This window comes from Taudactylus pleione, unplaced genomic scaffold, assembly GCF_031769625.1.
Source record: "Taudactylus pleione unplaced genomic scaffold, aTauple2 ptg000036l, whole genome shotgun sequence".
Taxonomy (NCBI): domain Eukaryota; kingdom Metazoa; phylum Chordata; class Amphibia; order Anura; family Myobatrachidae; genus Taudactylus; species Taudactylus pleione.
Window position 1 is genome coordinate 3,331,319 of NW_028284438.1, and position 21,819 is coordinate 3,353,137.

General features: G+C 40.4%; 1 protein-coding gene across 1 annotated transcript in view; it reads left to right on the forward strand.

Annotated features, from left to right (window-relative positions):
* The first annotated feature begins 12,271 nt into the window (after nucleotides 1-12,271).
* Nucleotides 12,272-21,819, forward strand: part of LOC148538795 (bifunctional heparan sulfate N-deacetylase/N-sulfotransferase 3-like) — a 298,794-nt gene continuing 289,246 nt past the window's right edge. The window contains exon 1 of the mRNA XM_088452217.1: nucleotides 12,272-12,612. The gene's annotated coding sequence lies outside the window, so the exon portion shown is untranslated. The remainder of the gene's footprint in view (nucleotides 12,613-21,819) is intronic.

Here is a 21,819-nt window from a genome sequence, read left to right on the forward strand (position 1 = left end):
ATTATGCAGTAACCCACTATAGCCACAGAGTGTAGTGATACTTGCAACACAGTCCAGATGATGCCCGCACAATGCAGAGTGAAATCCATGCAGGTGATAAGATGTGTGGCAACAGCAGATGGTATGCACTGCAGGTACACTGGCAGACCTGGAGCTGGAGTTGGAAGTGGTCTGTGTGCAGTGTGGGAGCCACTGCACTGATAGATGGTACACAGCAAGAGATGGAATGCAGACAACAATGATCAGTCTGTGTGTGGCATGGAAGCCGCTGTGCTGAGAGATGATGCACAGTGGTAGATGGAATGCAGACAATAGCAAGTGGTCTGTGTGCAACATGGAAGCCCTGACACTGAGATGGTATACAGCGGCAATGGTAAACAGTCCCGGTGTTTATTTTTATGGAAGCCACAGCGCTGAGAGGCAAACAGCGATGGTACAAGTGGGTAATGGTTGAGTTTCAGCAAAGAAAGTATCGACAGGTGAAAGCTCTTGAAACACAGCAGACACTGAACCTGGTACGATCCTCAGGAAGGAACACAGTTCTTCAGGCAATGAGTCTTTCCTAGGTCTGGAAATATATAGGGAGTGGTAACAAGTAATTGGTCAGGCTGACCATGTGAGCAGATAAGTGAGCAGTAATCACTGCGATAGTCTGTTGGAAGTTTTATACACCGCAATGAATAAATGTTTAACCCTGTATGGGTGACTAAGACCATGATTCGTGACAATCTACACCTTCATCATCAACCTCATTAATTTTTAGAGGTAGTCCTCCTGTATCCAATTTGCAAAGGCTAACTGACTCCTCCTCTATCCAGGATTCCCAAGAAGAATCCTTGTGCAATTGAGTCTTGTCAGGTTGCAGCCTAGGATTGGCCATTACTCACCTCAGCGCCGGCTTCCCCTGACCTCTTGAGCGGTCACACACCAGGTGCAGCGGTGACTGAAGAGCTGAGGATTATGCCTAGGGTCCGCTAGGACATCCATGTATTGCTCCATGATTTGGTTCCTGTGATTACCATCATGGATGCAGTCATGACAGTCTACATCACCTGATTAGCCCTTTACCCAATGGTAGCATTGGTTGCTGTCAGCTGACACTAACTCCAATGGACCACTACCTTAGGGTATTTAGCTAGGCTCTGGACAACAGGAAGTTGCCTGCACAACGTCGCTCTTCCAGTGAATACTTGCTATTGCAGCATTCCAGGTCCCATGCTCCCTCCTTCTAGTGATTTATTCCTAGTGTTAATCCACAGTGTATGTACTCAGTATGCAAATCAAGTACTATCTCCCAAGTATCATCCTCCTGTGCCAGTTCTGCATCTGGAGCTGCAGTGTGTGTACTCAGTATGTCATCCGAGTACAATCTCCTAAGTATCATACTCCTGTGCCACTTCTGTGTGTGGAGCCACAGTGTGTGTACTCAGTATGTCATCCGAGTACAAGCTCCCAAAGTGTCATCCTCCTGTGGCAGTTCTGCATCTGGATCCACACTGTGTGTACTCTGTACATCATTCGAGTACTATCTCCTACTGCCATTCTCCTGTACCAGCTCTGCGTCTGGATCAACAGTGTGTGTAAGCAGTACGTCATCCAAGTATTGACTCCTAGTGCCTTTCTCCTGTGCTTTACCTGTCATTTTGTTCCTCTGTTTCCCACATGTGCTGGATACCTGACCAAAGGTCCGCGACCTGCCTGCTGGGTGCAGCTTAAACCCAAATCCCAATTGGCAGGGTCACTGGTAAACCCTTCCCAGTAGGTTAGACTCCACACCTTTGGTCAGGTCTACCCAACATCTGGTACTTGTGGATGAGGAGGACATACATCCAGGCCCCTCACCTCTGGTTCTTTTCCCAACCTGGGACCTCGATTTATAATCCTCTATCACAAGATCTCCTTATCCCAAATGTGACAGGCCTGTTGCTGCTGATGGTGAATCTTCATTACAGAAGGGGATCAAAGACTAGTAGTTTCAAACAACACTTGACTGTGAAACAAGCCTTTGCAAGAGGAAGCAAGTATTACATCCTGTTGCACAGCAGTTCACTGAAGTCATGATTGCTATGTTAGCATTAGATCTAAGTCCAAGATCCACTATGAATGACCTGGTTTTAGACAATTAGTTGAGGTCATGTGTCCCCACTACAAAACTTCATCTTGATGCCATTTTATCAGAACAACAATTCCTTACCCCTACCGGTACATTAAAAAAAGTTATTCTTGACCTAGAAAATGCCATTGTACAGACCATCCACTTTACTATAGATATTTGCATAAGTGATTCTGGACAAACTAAAGATTACATGACTGTGACAGCCCACTGGGTGGGTGTATCACCTTCAGTAGCAGCAGTAGCAGCAGTATCTAACATATAACACTATCTCAATCACAGGCAGGCTACTCTATGTATCACCAGATTCACTAAGAGGCATACCAGTGCCAATCTGTTGGAAAAACTTAAGGATGTGATAGCAAAATGGCTTACCCTGCTAGGACTCTCGTCAGGATTTGTCATTTAAGATAATGCAAGTAGCATTGTATGTTTTGAGCACACAATAAATTTGGTGGTTAAGAATTTCTTATAAACTGACAGGTGCAGGGAGTGGTAACAGGTAATTGGTCAGGCTGACCAGGTGAGCAGCCAGGTGAGCGGTAATCACTGGGATAGTCTGTTGGAAGTTTTAGACACAGCAATGAATGAATGTTTAACGCTGTATGGGTGGCTAAGACCACGATTCGTGACAATCTACACCTTCATCATCAACCTCCTCATTAATTATCAAAGGTAGCCCTCCTGCATCCAATTTGCAAAGGCTAACTGACTCCTCCTCTATCCAGGATTCCCAAGAAGAATCCTTGTGCAATTGGGCCTTGTCAGGTTGCATGCCATGCAGGACATGCTGACTGTGGCCCAACAAATTTCTGAGCATTTTCAGTATTCAGCAACTGCATGTAAAAGATTGCAGCAGCTGCAACAACAGTAAAATTTGCCTTGCCACCAACTGAAGCAAGAGGTAGTAACCAGGTAGAATTCCACCCTTTATATCAGGGACGGGGAACCTCAGGCCCAGCCGTATAAGGCCAGCGGAATCATTTGGTCTAGCCCTCTGAGCTTTTTTCTTCTTATCTCATCTGGCTAGCAGGGTGCCTAGAATGGCACCCTGCAGACAGAATATATGCAGTAGTGCCGCCTGGAGCATCCTTAGGACACTTCAGACAGTCACACCGCTGCCCTTTCAGCTCCACTGGAGCATCCTCAGGATGTTCTGGGCTTTGCTGTAATCACCGGCGATTGTGGCCCCACTCCCGTGTAACATCACACAGAGGGGTTGTGGCCTGCACCAGGCCCGCAAATAATGTTATATATATCAAAATGGCCCTCAGCAGAAAAAAGGTTCCCCACCCCTGCTTTATATGCTACAGAGACTGGAGGAAGAGCAACAATCCACACAAGCATATCTATCAAACCATAAGATAGAGGGTAGGGCATGTTACCTTAATCCAGTACAGTGGAGAATACTCTCAGTTTTATGCATGTTACTGAAACCATTTGAAATTGTAACCAATGAAGGCAGTTCAGACACTGTCAGCCTAAGTCAGGTCATACACTTAAACTACTAGAAAAGCAGCTAGAGAAGCTTAGGGTGGAGATGAAAGTAAGCAATTCCGCTAAGTGTGTTGTATTTGTAGATCAGGTTCTTTTATTGCTTTGCTAGGACCATAGGGTTGCAACAGATATATTTTTTGCTCTCTGCATATAAATATTTCATTTTTCTCTTTCATGTGTTTCACACAAATTTTGCACCACCAACCCAGAGTCATCCAATAAATTCTATGTTTGGGATGGACCTCAATGTTGGTTTATTATAATTTCTGAACATTATGTCCTGGTAGTTATTTTTCAAATATTATATTGAACTTGTGCGGACTCTTATTCTTTTACTCCTGTCTTTTTTTGCTTTGCCAGGACCATAGGGTTGCAACATCTTGCAATTGGATCACTACATGTTGGCAACCATACTTGATCCTAGGCTTAAGTCATACTTAATGGGTTTTTTTACCAATAAAGATTGGGGTTTCAAACTGACACAGATCTTATAAGATGCAAAGAGTTTCTTGCAATCACATAGTCAGTTCAAGTGGCACATGACACAATAACATCTCATGCTTCAGTTTCTCCTGCAAATACTGCTGCCAAGAAAAATGGGCCTTTTCCAAGACATACAGTACACTTGTGATGATGATGAGTCAACTCAGAGCACCAGAGTGAAACATTATGACAACTGGTCATGCTTACAATTATTGACACCTCCATCATGAAGTAGGAACTAATAAAGTGAGTTCAGACACTGCCAGCTTGAGTCAGGGGATTCTATACATTAAACTATTGGAAAAGCAGCTAGAGAAAATAAAGGTGGAGATGAAACAAAGTGATTTTGCTAAGTATGTAGGACTTGTAGATCAAATTCTTTATTAGCTTCGCCAGGGCCAAAGGATCGTCAAAATCATGCAATTGGATCACTATATTTTGTCAACCATGCTCAATCCTAGGTTTAAGTTGTATGTAATGTCTTTCTTTCCAACTGACACAGGTCTTCAGACAAGCAAATATCTCCTTGCAATCAAGTTGTTCAAATGGCATATGACACAATTACATTACCAAGGACAATTCCATCATGTTCCACTTTTCATTATGGGCTTTGCCAAGATTGTGTATGTTTGACAGGCAGTGTACATTACTGTACTTTACTGGGGTGTTCATATTAATTTGTATCTTGCATTGCCATCCATCACCAGCTCCTCATTCAGGCATATAGGCCCTGTTTCCTGCAGCTTCTCCAAAGATATAGAGTAGTATCATCAGATAACATAATCTTATAATTATCGACTTTGACAATGATGTTACTCTGCCTTGAATCTCTTGATTGTCCTAAGGTCTATAATTTGCTGTTTGGATTCAATTTCCACTTTAAAAATCTCAATGGGCTTTTGAAAGATTATATTTTATATTATTACCATGTCTCTGATTTGTTTTTCTTGATCGTAATGAATCAATTAATTACTTTACTTCCACTAAGTATGCCACCTCCATTTACCTGTGCTGTCTTGGGCCTCTGATCTAGTTCTTGATTAATAAAAACATTCTATAGGATCATATAGTTTATTAAACTGCCATCATCTCTGCCACTGCAATGCCACTATGTTTCATAGATGTGTTATATTCCTTTAAACTGCCACATGTTTGTGCCGCTGCTTTGTTGCTTAGTTTAGTTAGCAAGCTTGCTACAGCCTTAGGCCACAATATTGGTGAAAACAATATTGTGAGTTGTGAGGTGGTCACAATTTACTGTAAATTACTGGAAATTAATGTTATTGATGTTAATAATACTGTAGAAACAATAAACAGGTCCAAATTACATGATTTTAGCTGTTTGTATCAATTTTAAAGCAATCCAAAACTATAACATTTGAGGGTGGTTCTTCTAAAACCAAAACAAGATGAAGATTTAGAGCCATAACCAAAACCAAAAACAGGGGTTCACACACATCTCTAGTTTCATGAGCCGCTCACTTTGGGGGACAGAGGGACCTGTTCATACTGAAGATAGATATAAGCAGCTATTTAAATACCAGACAACAGTGCATTAAAAGTAATGGATATAACCCAATCTGGGTTTCTGTCTCATGAGCTGCCCGATGAGGCAGCATACAGCACAGAATAATTAAAGCTGCTATTTTACACTATGTACCCACGTTTGGTTCTATACACAATTAGATCCTATTGGGCAGATCGCAGGCAAAGTCCTTTATTAACAAAAATTGGAACTGCGAATGTTTTAAATACTCTATAGCCTGTCACCTTATGAGCCGCCCCATTGGGGATCAAAACAGGTGCACCTAGGATTACTATAAGTGGCTATTTAATTGCCAGACAGTGGCGCGTTTATAATATCTAATATAAATGTTATCTCGATAACTGCCTTACAAGCTGCTCATTTTGGGGGACGAGATAGGACATTGAGAATAGTTAATAGTGGCTATTCAATGCTATGTAATGATACTTAGTGCTACATACATTAAGATCATACTGGGATATGTAAGAAGCGGCTGATCTGACAATGTAATTAGTAGGGGTGAGCGGGTTCGGATTTCTGAAATCCGAACCCCCCCGAGCCCCCCCGATCCGAGTCCGATCCGAATCAGGCTCGACTTTTCCCGCCTGACTCGGATCTGAAATCGAGGCAAAACGTCATCATCCCGCCTTCCGAGTCTCGCGGGTTTTGGATCCTATATAAGGTACCCACGTCGGCGCCATTTTCTCACTCGGCTGTGGACAGTGAAGAGGGAGGGTGGGAGTTAGGGCTGTGTAGTGTAGTGTAGTGTAGTGCTGCTGTTGTCCACTACTTCAAAGTCCATAGGGGCTGGCTGTGTTGTGCTGTGCTGCTGTTGTTAATAGGGGCTGTGTCCACTACTTCAAAGTCCATAGGGGCTGGCTGGACTGTGTTGTGCAGTCAGTTCTCCATAGGGGCTGTGTCCACTCCAAAGTCCTGTGCAGTGTCCCAGTCCTAAAGAGGTGCTGTAGTGTTGTCCAGGGGGTGCTCTGTCCATCAGGGGTGCTCCCCCCAAGTGCTAAAAAAATAATATATTTTCTGTGTTTGTGAATTGTGTGCGCAGTAGCCGCACGTGCATCAACAAAGTAGTGCCAAGCGTGCGCCTGTGTCATAAGTAAAGGGCCGGCTGGCTTGACCGTTAAAGGGTGCTGTAACCCCCAAAGTACACTCCAGTCCAAACCGAAAAAAAATTATTTTCTGTGTTTGTGAATTGTGTGCGCAGTAGCCGCACGTGCACCAACAAAGTAGTGCCAAGTGTGCGCCTGTGTCATAAGTAAAGGGCCGGCTGGCTTGACCGTTAAAGGGTGCTGTAACCCCCGAAAGTACACTCCAGTCCAAACCAAAAAAAAAATTATTTTCTGTGTTTGTGAATTGTGTGCGCAGTAGCCGCACGTGCATCAACAAAGTAGTGCCAAGCGTGCGCCTGTGTCATAAGTAAAGGGCCGGCTGGCTTGACCGTTAAAGGGTTCTGTAACCCCCAAAGTACACTCCAAACCAAAAAAATATATATTTTCTGTGTTTGTGACTTGTGTGCACTGTGGCTGCACGTGCATCAACAAAGGAGCAGCGCCAAGCGTGCGCCTGTGTCCCATAAGTAAAGAGCCGGCTGGCTCATTTCTTAAAGGGTGGTGTAACCCACAAAGTGCACTACTCTCCAGCAAAAATAAAAAAATATTTTCTGTGTTTGTGTGCGCTTTAGCCGCACGTATATATATCAATATAACATAAATGGAGGACCAAACTTTCTCTGATAAAAATAAAATAGGGAAAGATCAAGAACCACTTCCTACTAGTGCTGTTGCTGCTGCTGGGAGTTGTTCATCATCCCAGAGAGGAAGTAGGAACATCACTACTTTTACTAAACAATTGACCCTCCAACAGTCCCTAGCGATGAGGATGAAGTACGACAGCAGTCATCCTGAAGCAAAACGTATAACTGAGGCCTTGACTGCTATGTTGGTGTTAGACGTGCGTCCGGTATCCGACATTAGTGCAGTGGGATTTAGACAATTGATGGAGGTAGTGTGTCCTCGGTTCCAAATCCCGTCTAGATTCCACCTGCATCCTCAAAGCAGCAGCGACAAGCGTGCGTCTGTCTGTTAAAGGGTGGTGACACCCTCAAAGAGTGCTACACAAACAATTAAAATATAGTTCTTTTTTTTTCTGTCTTTGTGAAATGTGTGGGCTGTAGCCGCACCTGCATCCTTAAAGCAGCAGCGACAAGCGTGCGTCTGTCTGTTAAAGGGTGGTGACACCCTCAAAGTGTGCTACACAAACAATTAAAATATTGTTCTTTTTTTTTCTGTCTTTGTGAATTGAGTGGGCTGTAGCTGCACTTGCATCCTCAAAGCAGCAGCAACAAGCGTGCGTCTGTCTGTTAAAGGGTGTTGTAACTCTCAAAGTGCTCCAAAAAATCAAAAAAATTTTTTTAATGTGTTTGTGACTTGTGTGCGATGTAGCCACACTTGCATCCTCAAAGCAGCAGCGACAAGCGTGCGTCTGTCTGTTAAAGGGTGGTGACACCCTCAAAGTGTGCTACACAAACAATAAAAATATTCTTCTTCTTTTTTCTGTCTTTGTGAATTGTGTGGGCTGTAGCCGCACCTGCATCCTTAAAGCAGCAGCGACAAGCGTGCGTCTGTCTGTTAAAGGGTGGTGTAACTCACGAAGTGCTCCAAAAAATAAAAAACTATTTTTTTTATGTGTTTGTGACTTGTGTGCGATGTAGCCGCACTTGCATCCTCAAAGCAGCAGCGACAAGCGTGCGTCTGTCTGTTAAAGGGTGGTGACACCCTCAAAGTGTGCTACACAAACAATAAAAATATTCTTCTTTTTTCTGTCTTTGTGAATTGTGTGGGCTGTAGCCGCACCTGCATCCTTAAAGCAGCAGCGACAAGCGTGGATCTGTCTGTTAAAGGGTGGTGACACCCTCAAAGTGTGCTACACAAAGAATAAAAATATTCTTCTTCTTTTTTCTGTCTTTGTGAATTGTGTGGGCTGTAGCCGCACTTGCATCCTCAAAGCAGCAGCGACAAGCGTGCGTCTGTCTGTTAGAGGGTGGTGTAACCCTCAAAGTGTGCTCCACAAACAATAAAAATATTCTTTTTTTTTTTCTGTCTTTGTGAATTGTGTGGGCTGTAGCCGCACTTGAATCCTCAAAGCAGCAGCGACAAGCGTGCGTCTGTCTGTTAAAGGATTACATCGGTGACAGCATCCAAGTAGGCATGTCAGACAGTCCGTACCTGTACTGGCAGGAAAAAGAAGCAATTTGGAGGTCCCTGTACAAACTGGCTCTATTTTACCTGAGTTGCCCCCCCTCCAGTGTGTACTCCGAAAGAGTGTTTAGTGCAGCCGGGAACCTTGTTAGCGAAAGGCGTAGGAGGTTGCTTCCACAAAATGTGGAGAAGATGATGTTCATAAAATGAATGATCAACTCTTCCAGGGAGACCAGCCTCCAGAACGTACAGAGGGACCTGTGGTTCCAGCAGGGACGAATTAATACTCTGTGAGGATGAGGATGTACATAACACTGAAGAGGGTGAGGAATCTGTGGATGAGGAGGATGAGGACGACTTCTTGCCTCCGTAGAGCCAGTTTGTGCAGGGACAGATTAATTGCCAGCTTGTTTTGTGGGGGCCCAAACGAACCAATCATTTCAGCCACAGTTGTGTGGCAGACCCTGGCGCTGAAATGATTGGTTTGTTAAAGTGTGCATGTCCTGTTTATACAACATAAGGGTGGGTGGGAGGGCCCAAGGACAATTCCATCTTGCACCTCATTTTTTTCTTTGCATTATGTACAGTTTGGGGCCTAGTTTTTCAATGCCATCCTGTCTGCCACTGCAGTTTCACGCCTAGATGGGTCACGTGTTTGTGCCGCCCACTCGTGTCGCTTAGCATAGTCATCCAGCTACCTCGGTGCAACCTTTTGGACATAAAAACACTATTGTGAGGTGTGAGGTATTCAGAATAGACTGGAAATGAGTGGAAATTAAGGTTATTAAGGTTAATAATAGCATAGGAGCAGAAAAACCTACAAATTCTGTGATTTTAGCTGTTTTTATGTTTTTTTTCAAAAAAATACAGATCCAAAACACAAAACCCAGAACCCAAAACACGGAAGGGTGGTTTTGGCAAAACCAATCCAGATCCAAAACACGAAGAAAGATCCAGATCCAAAACCAAAACACAAAACACGAAAAGTGGCCGGTGCACACCCCTAGTAATTAGATACTGTACAATAAAATAGACTGCAATCTATGGAGAGCTGATACATATTAAAGTCCCTATATTTGCAGCAGTACTTTTTTAAAATAAATTATTTTAACTAATCTCTATATATAGATAGATAACAATATATACAATAGCAGACAGTGCTATGATCATAGTTATACATAGAGCATGTAACTGTATATCTGGACAAACCATGTTGCAATGCAAGAGGTGCAAATACATAAGTTTTTGCATGTGGAGTAAATACTGGCTGCTTTTGCATGTAGGTCACAAATGTTGGACAGCTTTATTTTTACACTGCAATTTGGATTTCAGTTTGGACACACCCCACCCAAATCTAAATCTCTCTTCACATTTTATATATGCTCCACCAGCAGTGCAGCATGGTGTTACTAAGATGCAGAGGTACTTGCTCTTTCTTTCTCTATTTCCAAATCTGAATCAGGCCCAGAGTGATCAACTCATGGACCACACACATGTGCGAAGGAGGGATCAGAACAAGCAGTAATTTGATCAAAGTGTAATCAGTACAAAGTCCATAATAAGAGTATACTAATTATTACACAGACTTGTTGTATAGCTATCTATAACTCACAGCTGAGCTTATATTTGATGATATACATGAGATGATATGTGTGTGAAAGATTGAACTTGTCTGAAAAACATGATACGTTCAGTATCCCGACACAGGGGATGCCGGTGCTTAGAATACCGGCGCCGGAATCCTGACACCTGTCAGAATCATGGCGCTGGCATCCCGACCGCCAGCATCCAGAAGATAAGTAGCGAGGTTGGGGGAAGGGTTAGGTGTTGGGATTAGGCACTAGAGGGCGGTTATGATTAGGCACTAGGGGAGGAGGTTAGGTTCAGGCACAGTGGAGGGAGAGTTACGATTAAGGTAGAGAGAGAGAGAGAGGGTTAGGATGCCTACCCACAGCATGCCAGCATCAGGATTTTGACCGCTGGGATCCCGACCGCCGGTGTCCCGTACCCATCCCCTGATAGACAATAAGCCAATCAATTACAACTGGACCTAAGCTGGGTACACACCTATACAAACATGGCCCGATCACCTGATATCGGATGATTGGGTCAACAATTGTATAGGTGTGTATGCTGTATCATTGCAGGAGTGTTAGCCAATAAATGGCTTCTAACGCTCCTGCAATGGTTGAGATCTGGAGGTCGTATCTTATGTTCTGTTTAATATTTGTCGGCCCGACCTCCTGATCCCATAGAAGCCCGTACACACTGTGCTATGTCTGTACAGTGTGTACGGTTCTCTGACAGAGAGTCAAGCTGGGGACACACTTGGCTGAGCGGGAGAGTTTAAAAGGTGTGTGCCCAGCTTTACTGTTGAGATACAGATATCTGTAGCTATTAATAAGTTATATAGTAAACTAGGAGAAATTAAACTTTATAAATTCTCTTTTTAAGTCTGTGGCTGTTTCCATGAAGTAATGTATAAGAAAGTCATAGCACAACAATACATATAACTGCTATAATTAAAGGAATAGCCCACCTTCACTATTATCTTCCATACATATTTTGTCTTAATACATTTAAAATAAGAAGATGGCAATTATTGGTATGGAAGATTGCTAATTTGACTATTTTCAATCCACAAAATTATGTGACAGTGACATTACACACAATTTATTTATTTCTCTTTAGAGTTTTAACAATATTTACTGAACTATTTTAAATAAATCTAGTAAAAGTAATGTTTATTAGTTTTATAGTTATAAAGCTATAACTACTGTATAATTATAATACACTGCAATACAAGTCAAATTCACAGATTATTGGTATTAATTATTATTATTATTATTATTATTATTATTATTATTATTATTATTATTATTATTATCTGTTATTTTACTTTATTACAGAAAGCCCATGTGGAAACTGTACTTCTCATATTTAGTGAAATAAAGGAAAGAGTAAAGTTATTGCACATCCATGAACCCTTTTTCACAACCATATTCCCACAGACCCTGACACATTAAATTTAGTGAAATGAATGACCTCAGGTTGCTCCTCTAACTCAGAGTTGCTCGTTTTCACTGACTCATTGCAGAAACATTGAGTGTAAACAGTACGTTAGACCCTAACAAAAGCGCAACTCTTCCTCTTTAGGCCCCCTGCCTTCTGGCAAGAATAGACTAGACACAAAAAAAGTGTCTGTCATTACTAGTCAGCCAAACAGAGCTGCAGTGTTGGATTCAGCAACTCCCTTCCCCCTCTGCACGGACTCCTGACAGAAGGAGGAGAGAGAAAGCAGCAGAGGAGAGGATACTGAAGGTACAGTGAACAGACTGAAATCAGCAGTAGCAGACAGTTCCTCTTTTACTGCTCAGTCTTCCACGTTGAGTAGCTGTGAGGTGCCTTGCTGGCATGGAGCTCCTTAATGTTTTTTCAGTTATTCCGTGACTGTAAATCATATTCTTTTTCATCTCCATGAATGATTTATTTGCAAGTACGATGCTGCACGTTCATCTTTCTCATTGCTATTGTGTACATTAAAGTGAGAGGAATGCTGTGACTGTGGCCAAGCAGTATGGGTCAGGCAAGCAGCGTTGTAGCTGCCCCTCCCCACTCTAACTAGCAGGCGCTGTCCCTGGTGCTGACTGGAGGACTCTGTATGCAGGTCGGACTATCCCAAGAAGACTGGAAACGACCCACAGCACTTAGCACATCTCTGCAGACTTACATCATCACCGACAACAGTGCAAGTTTGACATGTTGACACAGAGAATTTCCAGGTATTACCTACCTACATAGCTTGTCTCACCTACATGAATGCCCTAACAGCTTAATGCAAAGAAAGTTTGATATAAGCTTGCTATTAAAGTGCAGCGTGCCACCTGTTTAGTTATTTTAAGGCATGTATTGTATTATTCAGTTAAAAAAAATATTATATCATTGCACAATACATAACTGACTGAAGATTGTTGGCAGACTGAATGACCTTTTATGTGATGTATAAATGTTGTATCAAATATTTTTTGATAATGCAGTTGTGTAAATGACCATTTTAAATATAAACATGCATAGTAGTAAAGTTATTTTATTATAATTCATTATAATTGTATTTAATACTTTTAAAGGAATGCATCAGTGGTACATACATGTAGTTTTGCAATGAGAGTGTAAACAATAACTATTGTTTACAATAAATTCAATTATTTTAGTTATTAATTAAATGAGATTCTGCAGTCAATACATTTGTTGCAAAAAAACATTTGCTCACATGTGTTTGATTATTATTATTATTATTATTATTATTATTATTATTATTATTATTATTATTTCTATTCTGTATCTATAAATGTACTTTATTTTCCACTATCATGATTCAAATATCTTATGTGAAGCATGGATGCCCTCTTGTGTTTTATGATCCATATTATTTTGATTGATGCACTGATAATTAAATATATGGCTCAAAACATTATATATGCATCCCTGTTTAAAAACCTAGGTTTTAATATAGACCTGAGAGTTTCAATATTGAGACATCAGCCTTCATGAAAATATATATATGTTTGTGCTTGCACTGTATGTGTGTTCCTTAAGATTGCAAATAAATCAGGCAATTGATTTTCTAGGTTCCTCTTCTCAGAAGTGGAAGTATTGCTCCAAGGGAGACAAAATTTACAGTTGCCAAAAATATGTCACTTGTCTTAAGAATGCTTTCTTCACTTGATAATTATAACAATGATTTATTGCAGGCTGAGTTCTTATTGCTGTATTTTGGAGGCAATTGCACAGGAGACAAAATCATTCACTGGTGTTAAGGATGATATTTCTGCCAGAGCACCACATATCTGAGGAAATGAACGCTTGAAGATCAATATAAGCTAGTGAAGTGTTGTGATCATCAGACACATTGCAATTGCTAGTAAAAAAAAATCAATCAATTTAGCAAATGTCAAAACAAGATTCCTATTTTTAGTGTAGATATATTTCCTCTTGTAATGAGTTCTATAATAAAAATGCAGTTAAGGAGTGAGGTATCACAAAATATTGCTTTAAAGTTTGTAATATAAGCAAAGTTTAATGGGTTCATAGCTAGACTTGAGTAGTTTAGTATAGTCTAATTCACAGATATGTTGGACACCTGGTTTATGTTTGTCATTTGTCAGATGTAATGTAATAAATCCATAAGAGGTTGATAGAAAGCAATGTGTGCTTCAGAATGCAGCTGTAAATACTACTTTGGCTGCTTTGAGATTTATCAGCTTTTCTCAGTAAGCAGGTTTTTGTCATAGACTTTGATATATAGACAAGGTAAGTTAATTTATTAACAAAAGGGACAATGGCTGTAGACAACAAATAATTAGGTATTGCAGTTATGCAGTGCAACAGTAGCATAATCAGATCCACAAGTTGCTGTTATCAAAAGTGTTGTCAAAATAGTTATGCAACAAGACATGGATATAAATAAAGTTATGTCAAAAAGTGTACTCATAGCCATCTACAATAATAATAAATACTTTGAATGTACATATTATATATATATATATATATATATATACAACACTTAAGTACATGATTGTGTACCACTCTGCCTTCTATTACAACAACCTGTCTGAAATTCATAAGATGAAGTTAACTTATTTTTTTTTTTTGGGGGGGTTGCATTAATCTATTTTTTCACCACAAACTACTACATTAAGACCAACAAGACACCATAGAGTATGATTTATTGCTCTCTATGGCTGTGACATGGTGAGACTACTATATGGCATGGTCTAGCAAAGATACTCCATGGTTGTTGATTGAGTTTCATTAATGTTTTGGTACTTATATTCTGGAATGTGAGGCGTCCCTTTGACTTCCTATGTTCTATGTGTGTCTGTACTGAGGTAGTGATTAACAAGTCCAGATTCATTATGAATTAATACATATTTACATATCACTTGATTTTTAAAATGATAGTGTATACATTTTAAAATTAATTTGATGGGGGTGAAGTGCCAGACTAATGTCCATTAGGTCTCTTGGCAAAGGGATGTATATCATAGCAATGGCCTTTGAATTCCCACCATCAGTTTTGGCTTTCAAAACTTTTTATGTATCAATGTTTTGGTATATAGTGGGTTATTTGTAATATGACTGATTTACTCACTGTTACAATAAGCATGTTAGACACCAGTTGCATCTGTCCACCTACTATTTTTCTGCTTTATAAAGTCTTCTTTAGTATGTTTATTATTACAATTTTACTCTTAATTTATTTATAAATGTCAATCCATGTGTATATTTTTCTGTTCCATACTTTTTTCGCTGTTTTGAATCATGCCTCCTATACAATTATGTTATCATTGTTTACTTTATATAATTAGTTATGTCTTGGCTTTTACATTTAAAGATAGTTATTGTTTATTGTAAGTATTATATTTTTCACCTGTACAGTACTTCAGTGTCCCTTTTTATGCACTTGAAGTACTTGTTTGATTCTAAGATGTTTATAGTCTGGATCACTTGCTTTCAAATTTCAGTCTAAATATAAGCAAAAAATTGAATAAAACAGCAATAAATAAAAGTCATATTAAAACAAGTATGCATATTTAAAGAGTAAGTATTTATTTTTTCTTTGTTTTGTCCAGTGTATTATAGCAGAAAATACAGCAGTAACTTGTCAAAGCATGGTATGCGATGACTTAGTGAAATTTCAGACCAACATCCCATATGTCTCTTGGCAAAGGTTTGGAGAACATGCCAGATAAAAAAAGTTTTTGTATTTGCAATTGTATTTTATGTGTATACTATATATATTATATGCTCTTAATATAAAGAGTATGTATTTTTCTACCCAGCTTATTATGGTAGGAGTAAGATACAGTTAGGCTACAGTTAGGCAGTGGTATGAACCAGGTGAAAACGTGGCTACAGTTAGGAAGTGGTATGAACCAGGTGAAAACGTGGTATGATATGACTTTCTTATAGGTTTAGAAGAATCTAAAGTGTAATACTTACTAGCTTTTATCATCAAAATTATTCTGTAAAGTTACATTTACATTAAAATGTTCAATTTGGAGCATGCACATTTAAAAAGCTCTACCAAAAGCTTGTTTTCTGACAACTATGATTAGAAAAGTGTTTTTTCTCAAAAAAATACTTTGGTCCTGATGCAGAGTTGGGAGAAAAGCAAAAAAAATTGCACCATGGCAAGACCATGTTGTACTGCAGGTATGCCAAATTTAAAATGTGCAGAGAGATTTATAGGTGGGAGGAGAGTGTCCTAAATTGCAGTGTAAAAATAAAGCTGCCCAGCATTTGTGGGCTACATGCAAAATTGGAATGGGTATGAAATACCGCCGGTTCGATTCCTGTCAGCGGCAGCCCGACAGGAGCAGAGTGCGACGCAGCGGAAGCCCGACAGCGCTGGAAATCCCGATCGCGGATAGGTAAGTATCCACTAACCTAACCCCCCTAACCCTAACCCTCCTTAGGGTTGCCTAACCCTAATCCCCCCTCTAAGTGCCTAACCCTAATCCCTCCCTCTAAGTGCCTAACCCTAACCACCCCCTTCTCCGCTGCCTAAACCTAAGTCCCCCGGGGGGGTGCCTAACCCTAAGTCCCCCCCGGGGGTGCATAACCCTAACCCTCCCACCCCCTAGCCTAACCCTAATCCTCCCAGGGGGGGGTGCCTAACCCTAAGTCCCCCCCGGGAGCCCTAAACCTAACCCTCCACCCCGCGGCTGTCCGCTCGCGGCGCCCGGCATCACTACGATCATGATGCCAGGCGCCGGTCTCCCGGCATCGGGGAAATGCGGGCGTCTACATCTAGACGCCCGGCATTTCACCCTTGCCGGGATAAGACAGTCGGGAAGCCGGCTGCCGGTATATAGGCAGTCGGCTTCCCGATTGCTTCCCGCAAAATCAGCCAGCATTTACCCTGCATGCAAAAAAAACTAAATCTATTTGCACCCCTTGTATTGCAGCATCCAAGTGCCAAATTTTTTTATTTTTTGCTGTGCTCCCAACTCTAAACGACACTCTTTATGCCATCATATATTTATTTTATTTATTTATTAAACTATTATCTTAATTAATATTGTCTATGTGGTTATATGTACACCTCTCGCCTATGTAACACTTTACAAAGCTTCAAATAACAGACAAAAGTGTAGAATATAAGGTTATATTTGTACTCTTGAAACAATACAACATGGGAGTTCCCTACCCTGAAAAGCTTATAATCTAAATGACATCATGTAGAAATACAGACACACTAGGGAAAAGTACAATTATGTAAACAAGTGCACACAGATGATCATTCAGTGTTGGAGTTTTAGTGTAATGTCTCTCAGGAGTCTTTAGCAGAAATTTGATCGAGGCGATGGAACTTGCTTGGCAAATCTTCAGTACGAAAGCATTCCAGAAGAATGGAGCAGTGAGTGAAAAGTCCTCAGGCACACAGAGCAGTAGTACTGAAAGGTGTGAACATGAGGCAGCTGGAAGTGTTGCAGACTGAAATCCTAGGTTTATATTTAGAAATACATGAAGAAATGTGTGGTATTAACAGGATGTCATGGGAAAGATCAGTAATAGATGCAGCATAAGATTATTCTTCTGGTCGAATTTTGGATGGATTGTAGTGGATAAAATGCATACCGTACCTCACAACATTTCTCATTTAAAAACCAGAACAGATAACGTGCCTCCTAGCCCATCCCTACTATACTGATTTCCCATGTGGTCATGATCCTTTTGAATGAGTCTTGCTATTTTTGACATCTGAAAACTGGTATCATTCGGAGGTAAGAAAATAAGAAGACATGAGATAATCAGACAGTATAATCAAACAGGAACTCTTTATTTCTGTCCAAACAGGAATGAACACATGCTACAAAATTAACATGCTGCTTTCAACATGGAGGACAGGAAAAGAGCAAGCACCTTCTTTTATAACAGAAGGCCTGATACACAGATGTACGCTAACCTGATGGATAGCGTACATCTCCGATGGTGAGTGGTCTGCGTATGTGCAAAACGGGTCCTGCGATCTTGCCCACAGACCCTCCCAAGCCACAGCATGATTGATTTGCTGTGGCATTTGAGGAGCATTCCCGGAAATGGGGGTGTGTCACCCCTGTTTTCCGTAAGAGATGAGGCCAGGGTCTGCGTTAGTGAACGCATATTCCCTGGCTTCTTAAGCTGCCAGGACCAATGGTTGCGATGGTGATCCCAGATACATTTCACATTGTGCAGCACCATATTTCCCCTATCAGAGACTTTTGCACTAAATAATCCTGCTTCCCATGTCCTAATTAGTCTCCCTAACAGATTTGGTGACATTATGTTTGTTAGATCAAACTATAGATGGCTTTGACTAGAGGACAATTAATAATGGCCACCCTGCTTATATACATCAATACAAATCTGCCCGGAAAATGAGCTCCTCCTTTTGTTCATTAGCCTAATACCACAATCTAGTCAGAAGCTGGATACATTACAATACATAGAAGTTGCAACATAAATATCATCTAATACTTTTATACCAAATTATACACACCAGGAAGACAGAAATACCTTGAATTATTATAACCTATCTCATCATGGTTACATTTTTAGAGACAAATATGTCCATAAAACCTGGACATTTTCATATAAAGACTCAAAACTTGTGTTTTAATTAGTGTCATTAATATTCTAGAAAAACAGTCAGAGCTTTCTGAATACACTAAAGTAGTACAGTGGTGATCCCAACTCTGGGCAAATGTTTTACTCTGAGAACTACAGTAATTATCCACTCATAGTTATAGTGATATGGATTTATCCTTATCATTAACATATTCCCAATGGCAAGGATATAGCAAATGCCCTCTACTTAACAGTATCAGCAGAGGCTTCTCTCAAAGCTGACACAGGCTAAACAAAGAAATGTATCAGTCCCTTTGATAAATGCAGATAGATTCTACAGTATTTATTAGTCATTAATGAAACAAATGATTACATATTAAAACACCAATGTTAGACATTTTTGGGCATGGTGGCAAGAATCCCAATTTAAACAGCAGCTATAATTACATAATATTGCTATTCATAATGTTTAATGTGCCTTTAATGACATAACATTCACTTCATTTTTATTACGAGTTTTAAAAGCACCAGAATACAATGAATACTGTGGTTTCAGAAATCACTGCAGAACAGAAATCATTGCTGAGCAGAAATCTCTGCAGACCAACATTGGAGACCATGGCATATGAAAATGTGCTTGGAAGAAATTAGTAACTGTCATTGCAGTGCAGTGTTGACAGTTGATTCTCCAATTCACCGCTCTTCCGTTGGAGCTCTGTCCGCCACTCACTGATACATACTGTATCAGCCTGTGCCTTCAGATCAGTGCAGTTTTAGGCACTGGAAGACATCCTAAGCGAACTTATAAAAGTGAAAATTGTGCTGCGCTCAGCCTGTGGTAAAGGCCTAATAAATAAATGTGTTGCCCTATCAGGTAATGAGTGATATTGTCTGTTCTCCTTGTAGGTGAATACAGAGTCAGACGTAATAGTCTCAAATATTTACTATATGTCACAGTAAAAATAGTGTAATCATCAATATATGCATACAGTGTGGTTAACATATATACATAATGAAACGTCAGACACAGAAACAGTTATTAGTGACCATATGACTTATAATAATGGAATGTAAAACACTGTATGATAAGTGGGAGTCCCAATGAAAGTAAATCCACCGCTTCTCGGGTTGAATTTAATAACAAACTTCAAACATAGGCAGAAACCTAATCCTGGTCAAACTACACCACTATACTAAATTTGGTGGAGCTGGGTACAAAACTGCATAAAGGACAGACAGACAAACACACACACACACACACACACACACACATACACACTGTTGAATCGTCAGTATTAACCTTTAGTATATTCCTGCCTATAAACCTCTAAGATTCACCTGCCTAGAACCTCTAAGATAAAAACCTGCCTATAACCTCTAAACAGAACGCTAATTGCGTACGCAGTATAACCGCAAATAAAGACAGGAGTGGAATCTGTGGTTCCAACGCACAAGTATTATTCAGGTAAAAGTACAGTCAGTTACACGCAATCTATACATACACAAGTTAGGTGTAAAAGGAAATAATACAGACCCAAGTACAGTTATACATACGCTGCACCTCTGGACCCAGAGATGGACCTCAGACTAGATATCCTCAGTACACCCAAAATTCAGCATGAACTGGAAAACCAGTATTCGGACACATGTATTTATTCCCCCCAGACTGAAACAGGACAAAGGGAAAACTTCCTGCTGATCTCATTGGTTCCCAGAGGAGAAGCATATGTTACGGCACATTTAACAGGTTGTTTCAAATAGACTTTCCCTGCCTCCAACAACAGGGGTCTTTCTAGTAACGCCTCCTGTAACATTCCATCAGCTAAACATTTTGTTGCTTGTAAGTTCTGCGATCCGTAACTTGAGTTTGCATGATGCGATCTCTCCACCGATAACACCGGGATGCTGTAAAAAGTGTACGCATCAGAACGAAACCAAACGAAACCAAACACACCTTGCTTATCATGTATAATACCTTAGTTATCAAAAACCTCTATTTCTTAGCATTTAAACTAACTTAACCAACTTGAATCATACATTTTGATGCTAATGGAACCTTGTGTGCGAATATGTAGTGTGTGAGTATTCGGGGTTTGATATAAGGACGCTAGTTAACTTGGGGTAGATGCGTGTGCATAAAGCTACTTTTTCAGCGGTTTCATACAAAGTCTTATGCATTCGCTAATTGCGATTATTTAATAGCGCCCTTGTGAGTATAATTGTGCATATGAAAAATGGTGAAAGAAGCGATCGCATAGTGCTAATAAAAATATCGCCACATGTACTATATTGTGAGTTCACCTAAAATGGCGCTTAGGCGGCCATTCACAAAATGGCGTCTTGCGATTGCATTTCTAAAATGGAGTCTTGCGGCCATTCGCAAGATGGCGTCGATGCGATTACATTTTAAAATGAACTTGTCTCAGCCAATTATTCAGCTTCGACAGTCCACCCTTTGATAGCAAACAACATGCTATCACAATCTGCTATATAAATTTATTTTAGGCTTACATTCACATATTATTTAGTGTTATTATGGGATGGCACAGGGTGGTTCTTAATCCATCAATAATGTGTCTCTAGACGGGGGCATAAACTACTATTATACGCACACCGCGGATCTTGGGAGATCATGTGACTGGTGTGGGAATGCACCAGTCTTATAACAGCAGTCTTGAAGGGGAACTTGAGACTTTACATTGTCTGGGTGTTCTATAAATAACATTTCAATAATATCTTCTATAAATAGTATACATTTAAATGATGGTACTTCCTAGCTCAGGGTTGTAGTGCAGTTCTGTATCTACCTCGGTATACATATTATCATTTCTGACCACCATCATAGTTTCATTCCTTCGTTTCACTCTGTTTTCACATTTTCCACACTTCAACACAATAGGAACACACTGGACGCATATGCCAATTACTATGATGACAATCAGTATAAGGATCATGAATTTGCCTATGCTGGCGATCACTTCCTGGACCCACTCTCCTAGACCCGAGAACCATTTCACTGGGTTCAGCCATGACACCCATCCTTCTATCTTTTCCCCTGCTTCAGCCACTGATGCTTTATGGTTCTTACGAAATTCCCACTTTAGCTGCAGAATCTCATCCATCTTCTGGTCTATCACCTCCTTAGGGTCGCTGGTATCATTGGTGACATAAGTGCAACACTTTACTCCAAATTGGGTGGCTAACGTTACGCAATACCCTCCAGTAACAGCAGTTAAATAATTCAACACTAGCCTGTGTTGCACTAGTTCTTTCTTGTACGCTTGCAATTCTCTCCCTGTGTACCTGAATGTGTCATCGTACATCTCGGTGATATTATCTATTAATTTAGCAAGTTCCTGGATATATCTAAAATTTAA